Source organism: Rhinopithecus roxellana, chromosome 16 (assembly GCF_007565055.1).
Source record: "Rhinopithecus roxellana isolate Shanxi Qingling chromosome 16, ASM756505v1, whole genome shotgun sequence".
Taxonomy (NCBI): Eukaryota; Metazoa; Chordata; class Mammalia; order Primates; family Cercopithecidae; genus Rhinopithecus; species Rhinopithecus roxellana.
In genome coordinates this window covers 36,570,038-36,583,961 of record NC_044564.1, presented here as the reverse complement: position 1 = coordinate 36,583,961, position 13,924 = coordinate 36,570,038, and positions in this window count along the sequence as shown.

The following is a 13,924-nucleotide window of genomic DNA, read 5'->3' as shown; positions in this document are numbered from 1 at the left end:
AGCTGAAGTGGGAGGATCGCTTAAGGCAGCAGTGAGCCGTGATCATGCCACTGCACTCAGCCTGGGTGACAGAGTGAGACCACGCCTCCCCATAAGGGTAGCCCCCACAGAACAGGAGTGTGGTCCTCCCTGACCCTTGCCTGGCCAGGCACTTCCCAAGGCTGAGGCCCCTAGTGGCATAAGGGTCTCCAAAGAGCCTGGGGCCACAGGCCTTTCTCTGGGGCCACAGGAGCTCAGGGTCTGGCCAGCCTGTCCCCAGCCCAGGGCAGACCACCAGTTGTTTGGTGGTTACTGCAATGGGATTCAGTCTCAAACCTCCCCACAGACCCTGATGTCAGGGCCCCTGGTTCCCACAGTACTGCTTTGGGCAGGAATGCTGGGCCCCCATCCCTTCAACATCTGCCCTGGCTACCTCCAAGACCATGGACAGACTGGCCTTGCAACCCCATTGGGGCCCATCATCAACCTGTGCCCAGCCTTCTGAAGATCTGCAGGAAGAGCTCAAGACACCTCCCCTTCACAGTGGCCCGTGTCCTATCCCTGTCAGTTTCACTGGCCTGCATGGTCTGGAAGGAGCTAGGACAGCAGCCTACCCTGCAAGCTGCCTGGAAGCCCGGGATGGCCCCTCAGCCAGCTGAAACCACTGTCCACTGGGAAGATGGCTACTTGGAGGCCTCTGGAGGGAAGGGGGTGTGTGGCATCCTCATAGCTCTGGCTAGCCAGCCGGATGTCTTGTGTCCTCATGCTGACCTCCTGTGGGACAGAGCCCCCTAACACGGCACAAGGTCCAGACCCAGAGCCTTCTGTTCTGGCCTCAACCCGAGCCTGGGGCCCCCAGCAGCCAAAGTGACCACCAAAGGGACTGAGCCACTTGTGGCTCTGACTAGTACTGGAATCTAGCCCAAGGCAGGGCGAGCCCTCTCAGAGCAGTGCATGGCTACTTGGGACCTTTGCAAACCCCCAAAGACCAAGTCAGTGACCTTAGGGGGCCCGAATAGCAACCAGTCACCTTGGCAATGAGGCTGCAGGAGTAGGCATACAAGGAGGCAGGGATGGCCAGGCTCCAGGACCTGAGTGGTCACCTGGTCACCCATGAGAAACAGCCCTGAGGCCAAGTATGGTGCTGGGCCCTCCTGCTCCAGGTGGTAGGACTGGAGGAAACTGGAGGCCTGGGCCCAGGAGACTGGGTCCCTCTATCTGCCATCCTTGGCAGGTCATGGTCCCCAAAACTCATGAAATGTGGCCTTACTCAAAGCAAAGAGGCTCCAAGGTGGGGACCAGAGTCCTCAGTCTGGGTTCACCATTCAAAGCTTCCCTCCCAGGGACAAGGGATGCTCCTTTGGCCTCATGCCAACCCCCACCCCCACATATTGGTTAAAAGATGATAAATTGTTTATCATTATGACTCACCTGTTCTTGGGGCACCCAGAGTTGTCTGCAAGAAGCATCTGACACCCTGGAGCAGGTGGGAGAAGACGGTGGCACAGCCCATGCTGTCCAACCTGCCTTCCCCTTGCAAAGGCTATAGTAGGGCCTAGGGTCATACAAAGCCAAGGTTCCCATATACTTTGTGTAAGACCATCAGGAGGCCTCAGGAAATCTGAGTGGGGAGGTCAAAATTCTCTGATCGCCCACTCAAATGTCCTAATCCCACATCTCAGGGTCTTATTCTTTCCCTATCTGGGCCTGACTTCAAAATTGCCATCGACCACAAGGCTGCTTCCCTCCTGCAAGCCAAGCAAACCACCTACAACCATGCTTCTGCCATGATGAACAAGAGAGGTTACACTAGAACCTAAGGGACAAGGGGGTCCCAAATTGGATGATCTCTGGGAAACCCGTGGGGCAGTTACAGTTCTTACTAGGGTCAGATTATGGTATCTCCTTCAAGCCATCCCCGCCTTCTGTGCCTGCCCCTGATCTCCACCAGTGGCAGGTACTCGCCCTACACAGGGATCTGGTGATTGTGGAATCAGGTTCCCCTGAAAGACAATCACCCTTTTCCATTAACTGTGGTTTGGGCTCCAAAAAATAAACACCACAGCCTGGCTCTGTTGGATGTGGATGCTCAAATCTCCCTAAACCCAGGAAGCACTCATGCTTTCAAGGGACCCTTCAAGGAGGTGACAGGCTTGGAAGGAAGATTAATAAGCCACTTAACTATTAAAGTTAGTCCCTAGGGCCAGGCATGGTGGCTGACGCCTGTAATCCCAACACTTTGGGAGGCCGAGGTGGGTGAATCACCTGAGGTCAGGAATTTGAGACCAGCCTGGCCAATGTGGCAAAACCTTGTCTCTACTAAAAATACAAAAATTAGCCAGGCATGGTGGTGTGTGCCTGTAATCCCAGCTACTTGGAAGGCTGAGGCAGGAGAATTGCTTGAACCCGGGAGGCAGAGGTTGCAGTGAGCTGAAATTGTGCCACTGTACTCCAGTGGGTGACAGAGCAAGACTCTGTCTCTAAATAAATAAATAAATATAGTTCCACTTTGCTAAAAATATTTGTTCTTGTTCCCATTATTGAATGGACCTCTTCAGTCAGCAACAACAAGCCTAAGGCTTTTACACTGTTGGTGGGTGGGTTCTCTGTGGGAACCGGTTAGCCTTCCTCTATGCAGTTGAGGTGGTAGATACATCACTGTGCTGGCTAAGACAAGACACCGAAGGGTGCCAGCCTGTCAGGACTGACTTGGGTAAGAAGAAGTGCTGATTCCTACCATCTCACCTTTCAGTTCCTTTAAGCCTGTGCTTAAAGCTGTTACTGATGACTGGACTTACTATAGACGATACAAAGCTACACAATGCTGTTCTCTTCATTAGAGCATCTCTACCAGATATTGTCACCTTAATGGATGATATTCAAAACAACATGGGCAAATGGTTTAGAGTTACTGCACAGACTTGGCTAACATGTTTTATTCACTAAAACTTTTTCATGACAGCCAACCACAATCTGACTTAACCTTTGAGAGTCAACAGCACAGCTTTACCTGACTGCCTGCACTGCAGTGAAAGGCCTTTACTTACACCTGGACTTTGCTAAGAGGACCTAGATGCTTGCCCCACACTTCCCCCAAGAAACTTAGCTTTGGCATCATATCAGTGACATCCTCCTCACTGGTCCTGACCAAGACTTTGTTTCACAGGTCATCACAGCTGTGAGCAAGCACCCCACTGACAGGGGATGGACAGTTGCCCCACATAAGGTACAAGACCCCTCCTGACCTGTTAAAGTGTTGGGCTACACCTAGAATTCAGAGAGGTAAACTATTGCCAATTTGGCAAAAGACAATCTCCTGGAAGCTCTCTAACCTCCCACATCAATAAAGGGATTCAATCAACAATGGGATTCTGGCACCAATACATCCCTTCCTCCCATATTTCTTCGTATCCAGTCACCCACAACTTTTCTGCTTTTTAGTTATCAAAATTGAAGCCCTCACTAGGGCAGAGCCAATTTACCCTATGAACCGAGATTCCTATTATGCCCTGGGTAATGGAAAAAGCTCACTATAAAATTGGATCAGCAACAGAAACCTCCTTACTATAATGGAAATGGTATTTACAGAATCAGCTCACATTTAGTCCTACTGGAGTGTCACATTCCATGAGAAAATAGCCACATACCCTGCCACTGAGGTCAATTTGCCAAAACCCTGAAAATGCCTCTGCCTCCTGCTCAGTGGGGAGTGGAGGGAGGATGGTGAGCAATCTCAAAACAAGAAAACCAATAGCCTCTCATTTCTGATGAGTCAGCACAGACCAAGGAACTCAGACCAAGGACAGCTACAGCCTTTAACCCCATTCAGACACTCATTCCATATATGCACTACTCCTAGCAATAGATATGCCATTTCCCCAAGGTTTATATCTTCACAAACTCCTGGTTAATGGCTAATGAGCTAACTACTTGGTTGGAACTTTGACAATATCAGAGCTGGAAAATACAAGGCCAAGATATTCAGGGTAAAAAGATGTAGGGAAAATAATCATTATGAGACAGTATAGGAAAGACTTGGTCTTTGTAGACTGAGGCTCACGGGGCTCACGTGTATGGGCACATTACCTCCCCTACCTTCTTGCCTCCCTTAACAAGCTCACCCAAGTCACACAGCAGAAGGGAAACCTCACCTAACTTAGCTGGTCAGGCTGAATTCTTAACCATAAATAGAAGAAACTGACTGTTTATCACCTTAAGTGATGTCTCCCAAGGTTGCTAAAAGCCGGACTGTAGCATTCCTGATAAGAACCTGACCATATTCCAAGGTTACTAAAACAAAACTCTGGCATTCTCTATGAGAACTGAACCAGATCCAGTTGGCTGAAGACAAGGTGGACTCCAGCACTGACCTTTCACTGAGTTTTCCTCATAATCTCACTGTAATATGAAAATCTCTGCCCAAATTGGGGCTTATCTGCCATTTTCTAATTATGCAGTGTATGTTAGGGCATGATGCCCCACTGTACAGGCACAAAGAGAACTTTGCTAAACAGGCTTCTGACAGAGCAGGAGCGTCACCATCTTGGACAAGCACCACCATTTTAAAATTCCCCTTGATCAGAAACCACCTAAATCCAAAGGGCATCAGCTAAGGTCAGCATGACCATAAACCACAAATGACATCTCCAACCAGAAACATTCCAACCCCTAAGATAAACCCCTCCCCAACCAGAGACATGCCAGCCCCGAGATAACCTCCCCCACGACCGACTGGAGACATTCCAAACCCGCAGTAAACTTCTTCTCCACACAGAAACATTCCAAGCCTGTGATAAGCTCTCTTGCCCCAAAACACTTAAATCCTCTTATTCTGTAAGAGAGAGTGCTCCTGACCGAAATCGGCCAGAGGTCCCTCTCACGTTCATTCTCCAAAATAAACCTGCCTTTGACTGCTGAGCCACTTTTTGTGTTTCTTTCCTCTTTAACTCCTGCAGCTTCTACGTCATTCCTTTCTCTGCCTCACCTTCCTTAAAATGACAAGAGCTGAGCCCTTTTGGCCATAGCACTGGAGTCCTTTTCCTGGGCACTGCTCCCTTGCTTTGACTGAGCTCCAGACCATTAAACCTTGCCTGAGAAAAATTACTGTTTGGCCTGGTGTTAATTCGTATTTACTCAGGAGCCAAGATGCTGCACTAACACTTACACTGGCTCCCATTCTGCCTCCCGTGGTGCACCGTTCTTTAGCTCATACCAGACAAGACATGGAAGAGGCATGACACAACACCAAAGTTGATGAACTAACCATAGCATACCAGCAGGTAAGCCTCTTGAAGGAGGCAGAGTCCTAGAGCTTTGGGATGAGCTACCCTTCCCCTCTTACAGTGGGCATGCAAGAGGAGAGGTCAGGGCATTTGGGCATCATGGGGTTCCAAAAAGGAATTATTATTTTTTATTTTTCTTTGAGATGGAGTCTTGCAGTGTTGCTAGGCTGAACTGCAGTAGTGCAATATGGGCTCACTGCAACCTCTGCCTCTTGGGTTCAAGCAATTCTTGTGCCTCAGCCTGCCAAGTAGCTGGGACTACAGGCACGTGCCACCACACCTGGCTAATTTTAGTAGTTTTAGTAGAGACGAGGTTTTCACCATGTTGGCCAGGCTGGTCTCGAACTCCTGACCTCAAGTGATCCTCCTGCCTCTGCCTCCCGAAGTGCTGGGATTACAGGCGTGAGCCACCATGCCTGGTCAAAAGGGAATTATTAACAGAGGAGTCAACCCAGCAGAGAGACATTTATGCAAGATTATTAGGGATTGTACCTTGCTAGAAATTTAGATACTGGGCCCACTGCCTGGGAGGAGAAATTCACAGGAAGGCCATTATCAGAACTGGCAAATCAACTTCAAACGGCCTCCCCCTACAGTGACAGGAGCCAATGAATATGCTAATGGTTATCTACACAGGCCATCCATTTGCTTACCCATATGAGGCAGGAACCTCTGCTAATGTTACAATGGGTTAACAAAACAGCTTTTACAACCTTTGGGTGTGCCACAAGTTACACAGTCAGATCAAGACTCTCCTTGTACTACAAAGCAAATGTAACAATGCGTATTACAAAGTAACATAACAAAATAACAGTAGTGGGTATCACAGAAAGATTAAATGAGCTTTTAAAACAGGGGCTGCTGAAACAATGTAGATGACAATGGTGACCTGAGTCATCAAAATGCTGCCTCTAGCCAGGGATGGTGGCTCACACCTGTAATACCAGCGCGTTGGGAGGCCAAGGTGGGTGGATTGCTTGAGCTCATGAGTTTGAGACCAGCTTGGGCAACATGGTGAAACCTCGTCTCTACTAAATATACAAAAATTAGGCATGGTGGCATGAGTCCTAGTTACTCAGGAGGCTTAGGTGGGAGGATGGCTTCAGCCTAAGAGGCAGAGGTTGCAGTGAGCTGAGATTGCACCACTGCACTCCAGCCTGGGTGACAGAGCGCAATCCTGTCTCAAAAAGCAAAAACAAACAAACAAACCCAAGATGCTGTCCCAAGTCCTAATTACATTGCATGAACTCTGTACCCCCTAGGGCATAACTACACAATATTTAAATTCACAACAAATGAGGGATCACATTTAAATTCGCATCAACAGACAGGCTGCGACCTCTGCCCATGACCACACTGGCCACAACATAATTACAGTTTTCAGGGACACAGAAGCACTGATAGGGCTGCACACAGCCAAGAAACCCCTCGACACTTTTACCTTCCCCTTCCTCATAGAAAATCCACAGCCTAACCACATCCCCCTTGATCCTGCTGCCCACATACATATAATACATGTGTGTGTGTATACACATGTATATACGTATCTATTCATGATGTGTGTTTGTATGTGTGTGTGTAAAGGAGAGGCTGGGCCAGGCATAGTGGCTCACGCCTGTAATCCCAGCACTTTGGGAGGCTGAGGTGGGCAGATCACGAGGTCAGGAGATTGAGACCACCGTGGCTAATGCAGTGACACCCCGTCTCTACTAAAAATACAAAAAATTAGCCAGCCGTGGTGGCATGTGCCTGTAATCCCAGCTACTTGGGAGGCTGAGGCAGGAGAATCACTCAAACCCGGGAGGCAGAGGTGCAGTGAGCTGAGATCGCGCTACTGCACTCCAGCCTGGGCTACAGAGCAAGACTCTGCCTCAAAAAAAAAAAAAAAAAAAAAGAGGCCACTAAGAATATTTTGTACTTGAATTACAAGTATCTTTAAACATGAGGGTGGTAGATATGTCATGGCTAAGTAGGAATATACAAGCCTCTAGTCACCTTGGTGTGTGCATTCTGATTGTTAGATTTTTTTCTCTGGGATGCTGCAAACACATTTCAAAGTATAATCATGGAGTTACAGTATCAAAGAACTTAAAATTGAAAGGGCCTGTGGACATTATCTAGTCTGACTCTCCTATTATAGCCTCAGAAAAAAAACGAATGCCCACGAATGGAAACGGATTTGCCTAGCGATCCTGGAAAGAGCTGGGAACAGAACTTGAGCTCTGTTACACAGTAATAAAAATATTAATGGAAACAACAGTCATCACAATAAGAGCTAGTACCATTTTAGGGGTGGCTGCAATATGCCCTATATATATGTTATCTTATTTAATCCTTAAAAACAATATTTTAACGTAGGTATTATTATCCTCATCTTGAATTTAAAAAAAGAGTTTTGAAGTCTAGGAACATACAACTAATACATGGGAAAACCTACATTTAAATTGAGTTTTCTTGTAGATACAAAATTTCATGTATTTCCCACTATTATTTTCACCTTAGTTTTAACATTTATTATTTATTTATTCATGCTATTAAAACTGTAGAAAATAATTGAAAATGATATCAATGAGAAGAGAACAGGATTAAGGCAAATATAATATATATTTCATGATCAGTATCTGAAAGATCTCTAAAATAGCTAAGCTTTATTCTTGCCTCAAGGAGAATCTGTAAGAAAATAACATGTGCACTGCATATTAACACCTCAAGTTGTAAAGAAATAGAATCAGCTGGGAAAAAAATCAGCGCATTATTCTCTCTTTTATGGAGGTTTTGTTGATTATTTCAGAGACGGTCCATTTGTGTCCTCAATTATCTAGTCTTTTTTTTTTTTTTTGGCTTGTCCCAGTAGCTGCTTCTACTGCTTTCTTGGGTCACAGAGGGATACAGGAGACCCAGGTGTGTTCTGGCTGTATTGGACGTTTTAGATGAACTCCTTCCCTATGGTGGCACAGCATCAGTCACCAGAATGGTTTTTGAGGAAAATAGCCAGTTGTCTTGTGAAGCTTTACCAAAAATTTCTTCAGGGCTGCTTTTTCTCTATCAATCTCCCTGATCCGGATGTCTAAAGCCTTCTGGAGGCTTTGGATCTGAATCCTGGCTCTCCTTTCCTCTCCAAGGTTGTTCATGAGGGCCCTCCGCAGGTATAGGGGATCTCCTCCTTTGAAGGTGCTCTTGTTCATTACGAAGCCCATGCCACCCATGTTCACACTTTGGTGGAGGATGTTCAAGACAGGACAGTGAGGCTGCCTGTAAATGTCTCTGGAAAAGGATTCTCCTGTGGTTTGGAATATTAGAACCACAGCACCGTGGGAACAGAATCTTGGAGCTGAGTGGCATCAGAGATCCACTTAGTCCAAAACCCTTACATTTACTAATCAGAAGAAGGTTTTAAGCTTGCAGGTGTTCTTAGTGTAAAAATACAGATGAGTGCATTGATAGACCAGATGGCCATAAGGATGCTTACTGCCATCCCGGGCTTCTACTTAGGCTGAAAGGTCAGTGCCTTTGGGTCCTCATAAATCAGGACCAGAATGTTTATGGAGAGAAAAAATTAGAAAGTTGATTCAATAATTTTGTTTAGTTTTAGACGGAATTCTTTATTCCTTTAAGTGTATGCACACTTGAAGTTGCTAAATAATTAAGATTGTGCCATTTGTCTAGGTTTAGGGTTAAACTTAAATTAGATAACTTTTTCATGAGGTATTTAGTTTTCATATAAGAAAGAACAGGAAACAGAAAGATATATATGTTATCTATTCTTTTGCTCAAAAAGGAAACAAGAAATCTAAACGAAAAACCAGTGAGATTAGAGAGACAGGAAGAGGCAAGGTAGATAGGATGGGGGAATGGGAATAGAAAAGGAGGAACAGGAAGAGGGATACCTTTTTGAGTGTACCCTTTACCTGTTCTTATATTCAGAAACATGCTCATTTTTCACGTGCTCAGAAACAATTAAACAAGGAGTGGGAGGGATGCTACCCTAAACTACTTTATGTGTATTCTAAGATTGTGCAAAGAAGTAAATACAATATGGATAATGAGGGCCAGGTTCTCTCTGTTGGAGAAGGAGCTATAAATAAGAAAGGAAGAAGGTTAAACTATACCTGTGGTGTTGAATTGGAATTGGAGACATCAGTATAAATTTATGATTCTACGAATCAATATGAATCTGTAGTTATGTGAATCCATTATCACATGAACCAGTATGAATGAATGGTTCTATGAATCAGTCTGAATTCTGGTGAAGAATGGCCCACTAGACCTTCTGGCCTGCAAAGGTACCTTAGACTCTACTTGGGACTTTGTGAGTCTTCCTCACATGAAATGAGCCCCATTTATTCCCAGCTTCAAAATTGTTTCTGAAAAATACGGAAGACAGGTTTTATGTCTCCTCTTTGGGTTTTATCTCTGACTTTCACCTAAGTCTTGATTATGTTATTTTATTCCTTTAAAATTCATCATGAGCAGACACATGTCAAATTCTTCCTGCTGTCTTTAATCAGGAGCAGAAAATCGGAGCAATGTGTCCTTCATGTTTAGGAAGGGGCATTTGTCTTCTGACAGGGTAATTTTATTCGTTTTCAACTTTCAACTATAGCCTTTGGAAGGCATCAAAAGACTAAGTAAAATATTCATATTCATGTCACTAACTAGAAATGAATGTACTTACTGAGAGCCCAATCAGGCCCACACACTTGGAAGTGACATCTAAAGGGACCTTTCCAGACAGGACACTCTGGCAGAGATGACCCAGCTGGCAGGAGGTGTGGAAATGAATGTTTGGACAGAAAAGACTTGGGCAAGATAACACCTTCAAATCGCTGAAAGGCTGGCCTATGGAAAAGGAAGAATCAGGATCAGCAGATGGAAACAGCAGATTACTGCTCGGGGCCAGGAGGAATTTCCCCAACTTCTAGAGCTGTCCACTGCTAAAATCATTGTCACTGGTGATGTTCAAACTGAAACAGAAAGAACATCACAGGGGTGTGTACAAAGCAAGAAGCTAGATGGGTGTCACCTCCTTTGGAAATATCCTTCACCAACCTGACATAGATGTGAACTACGCCCTGAGGTTGGCTCCTCTGAGATACCCTGAGCACTGCCCAGCTTTGGAGGATGTTTGAACAGTGGCCATGGTCTGGGAGGATCCGGGCTGCTCTCCCACAGGCTGTCACGTCTAAAGTTTGCTGGTTTTCATGCAGGTGAGTGTCATACATATATGCAGAAGACATAAACTTGAACATATAGCAATAAAAACTACCCAAAGTAAAATAAAAACAAAAGACTGAAAAATAAAGAACAGATAAGTTACCTTGATGTGGGAAAACTTCAAGCAGCCTACATACAAATACTTGTAGTCCCTGAAGAAGAGGAGAGTGGAAGAGAAAAATTATTTGATGCAATAATGGCCATAATTTAAAAACATTGGATGAAAACTATAAACTCACAGATCCAAAGAATTCAGTGCAACAGAAGAACAAGAAACAAGAAGAAAATGAAACCAAAGTATATCATAATCAAATTTTTCACTAGTAGTGATAAAATAGCCAGAGAAATAATATTACATATAAAGGAGCAATAAGAATAACAGAAGAGGCCGGGCATGGTGGCTCACCCCTGTAATCCCAGCACTTTGGGAGACTGAGGTGGGTGGATCACGAGGTCAGGAGTTCGAGACCAGCCTGGCAAACATGGTGAAACCCCATCTCCACTAAAAATACAAAAATTAGCCAGGCATGGTGGTGCGTGCCTTTAATCCCAGCTACTCAGGAGGCTGAGGCAGAAGAATTGCTTGAACCCGGTAGGCGGAGGTTGCAGTGAGGCAAGATCGCACCACTGCACTCCAGCCTGAGCGACAGAGCAAGACTCTATCTCAAAAAAAAAAAAAAAAAAAGAACAACAAGTTTCTCCTAAGAAACAAACTAGGAAAAAACAAAAGTACCATCTTTATAGTATTAAAATAAAAAACAAAACAAACTGTCAACCTAGAATTATATCCTCAACAAAAAATAATTTTAGAAATGAAAGACAGGGATAATCACTTTTTTTCAGAAAGGAAAAATCTGAATGAATTAATCATCAGCACATGTGCCCTATAAGAAATGTTACAAGAAGTCCTTCAGGCAGAAGGAAAAGGATGCCATATGGATATATGCATCTTCACAAAGGAATAAAGAACACTAGAGCCGGGTGTGGTGGCTCACGCCTGTAATCCCAGCACTTTGGAAGGCTGAGGCAGGTGGGTAACGAGGTCAAGAGATCAAGACCATCCTGGCCAACATGGTGAAACCCTGTCTCTACTAAAAAAAATACAAAATTTGGCCGGGCGCGGTGGCTCAAGCCTGTAGTCCCAGCACTTTGGGAGGCTGAGACGGGTGGATCACGAGGTCAGGAGATCGAGACCCTCCTGGCTAACACGGTGAAACCCCGTCTCTACTAAAAAATACAAAAAATTAGCCGGGCGAGATGGCGGGCGCCTGTAGTCCCAGCTACTCTGGAGGCTGAGGCAGGAGAAGCCCTTGAACCCGGGAGGCGGAGCTTGCAGTGAGCTGAGATCCTGCTACTTCACTCCAACCTGGTGACACAGCGAGACTCCATTTCAAAAAAAAAAAAAAAAAGCACTAGAAATAGTAAGTATGTGGGTAAATATAAATGATATATGTTTTCTTATTTTAAAATTCTCTTTGGAAGACTTTCTAAAGCATAGTAATAATACATTGTGGGGTTTATGACATCTGTAGAAGTAACATGTATTATAATAATAGCACAAAGGCCAACAGAGTAGAAACGGAACTATCCTATTGTAAGGTCCTTACGCTATCACATGAAGTAGTGTAATATTACAGAAAGTTAGGGATGAAGAAGTATAAACAAACCTAGGGCAACCACCACAAACAATAAAAAAGACAGTTACAGGTAATAAGCCAACGAAAGAGATAAAAATAAAACTATAACAACTACTCATTCCAGAAAGGAGGAGGAAGCTGAGAACCCTGCATAGAGTTGCCCAGGCCCTGGCCCTGAACAGGTCCTAAGGGAGGGTGAGTGAAGGAACTATGGGCAACACACTCCTGCCATGGGCTTCCGGGATCCTACAGCCACAAGAGATGCCATGGCCCCACAGTGGCGTCATGCCTAGGGAACTGCCAGAGAGTAGCCAGAGGCAGAGCTCATGCCTGCATGGAGCCCAGAAGGTTTTGTGTGTAGGGCAGCTGCAGCAAAACACAACCACAGGTGCCCATCCTCCAAGGCACTCCATCTTGCTCTGAGTGGCTCTAGCCTCTGCTCACTGCCGGGCCCAGGAGAGAGCAGGGCTGTCTTTCCTGTGGGACCAGGGTGCATCTGATCTCCTGCCACTCCCCCGCCCCCTGCTCAGCATCTACTGGCCCCTCCCAAAGCCTTTGCCTAGTTGCTCCTGCAAGAGCATGCACAAAGCACAGCCTCCACTGCCTTGCCTGGGAACACTTTAGCTCCCCCAGCACAGCCAATGCTCAACCTCAACAGGACACAGCTGCAGGCCCAGTCCCAAACCCCCAGGGTGTGAGAATATAGCTCAGGAGTATTGAGCTGACATCTGTGACTGGAGCTCGAGCAAGAGAGGAGCCTCCACTCTCAGAACACCGAGAAGAGTGAGGCACAGGTTCATGGGCCAGTGTGGGAGCTAGGCCTGCCTCCCCCTGCAACACTGGTCCAAAAAGGATGTAGCTTATTTGCCAGCTGCAGCCTCTGCCCAAGAGTGTCCAAAAGCCCAGAGCACCTAACAACCCAAAGATCTAGTGCAGAAGGCCTGGGACAAAATTAGCTGGCTAGGCCAGCTACCAGGGCAGACACTAGGAGACCCAATCTGGGTAACACAAGCTGGGTGGTTCCCACAACCATCTGCTGGGCAAAAATCTCTGGGCCACAGGTGCCACACCAGCTGCACACTCACAGCAACACCACCCTCCCCAGGGATCTTCCACCCTTGACCCAGTGCATCCACAGACACCTGCAGACATAACCCATAGCCTGCTCGGACTCTGCCAAGCACAGAGGATCATTGGGCCCTTGGGGAGCTGCAGGTCTCCTGGAGACCTAACCTTCAGCTCAGGCTGCCCCTAAGGGAGGCAGGAGCACAGCCTGCCAGAGCCCCCCTTGGGGCTAAGGAAACATGAGGGCAGTGCCAGTGATTGGAGGGGCTTCCCTAAAGCCTGGGAATGCACTTAGTGAGGGGGTCATCTCTCACTGTCCCCTCCTCAGTCTCCCCTACGCAATAGTACTGTAACATGCTAAAATGCTAAAACACAAAGGAGGCAGGTGGCTGAGAGCCTATCTGCTGACCCTTACACTTCAGCACCATCTACTGGATTATGGCTTTAATTCCACCACCAAACGAAAATGCCTTCGGCGCACATCACCGGTGAAAGCCAATGCAAGTATCTAGCCACAAATAAAGATCCTGTATGAAGACTTGGCCCTCTGAAAGCACCCAGAAACTAAACCTATCGACCATGCTCAACATACGCCACAGTCAAACCTTCAATGGAAATAAAGATATAAAAACAAAAAGCCACATCCAGTGACAGCAATTTCAAAAAGATAAAGGAACATCAGCCCTCTCAGATGAGAATCAGTACAAAACATTGGCAATTCAAAAAGTCAGAGTATCTCTTTACCTC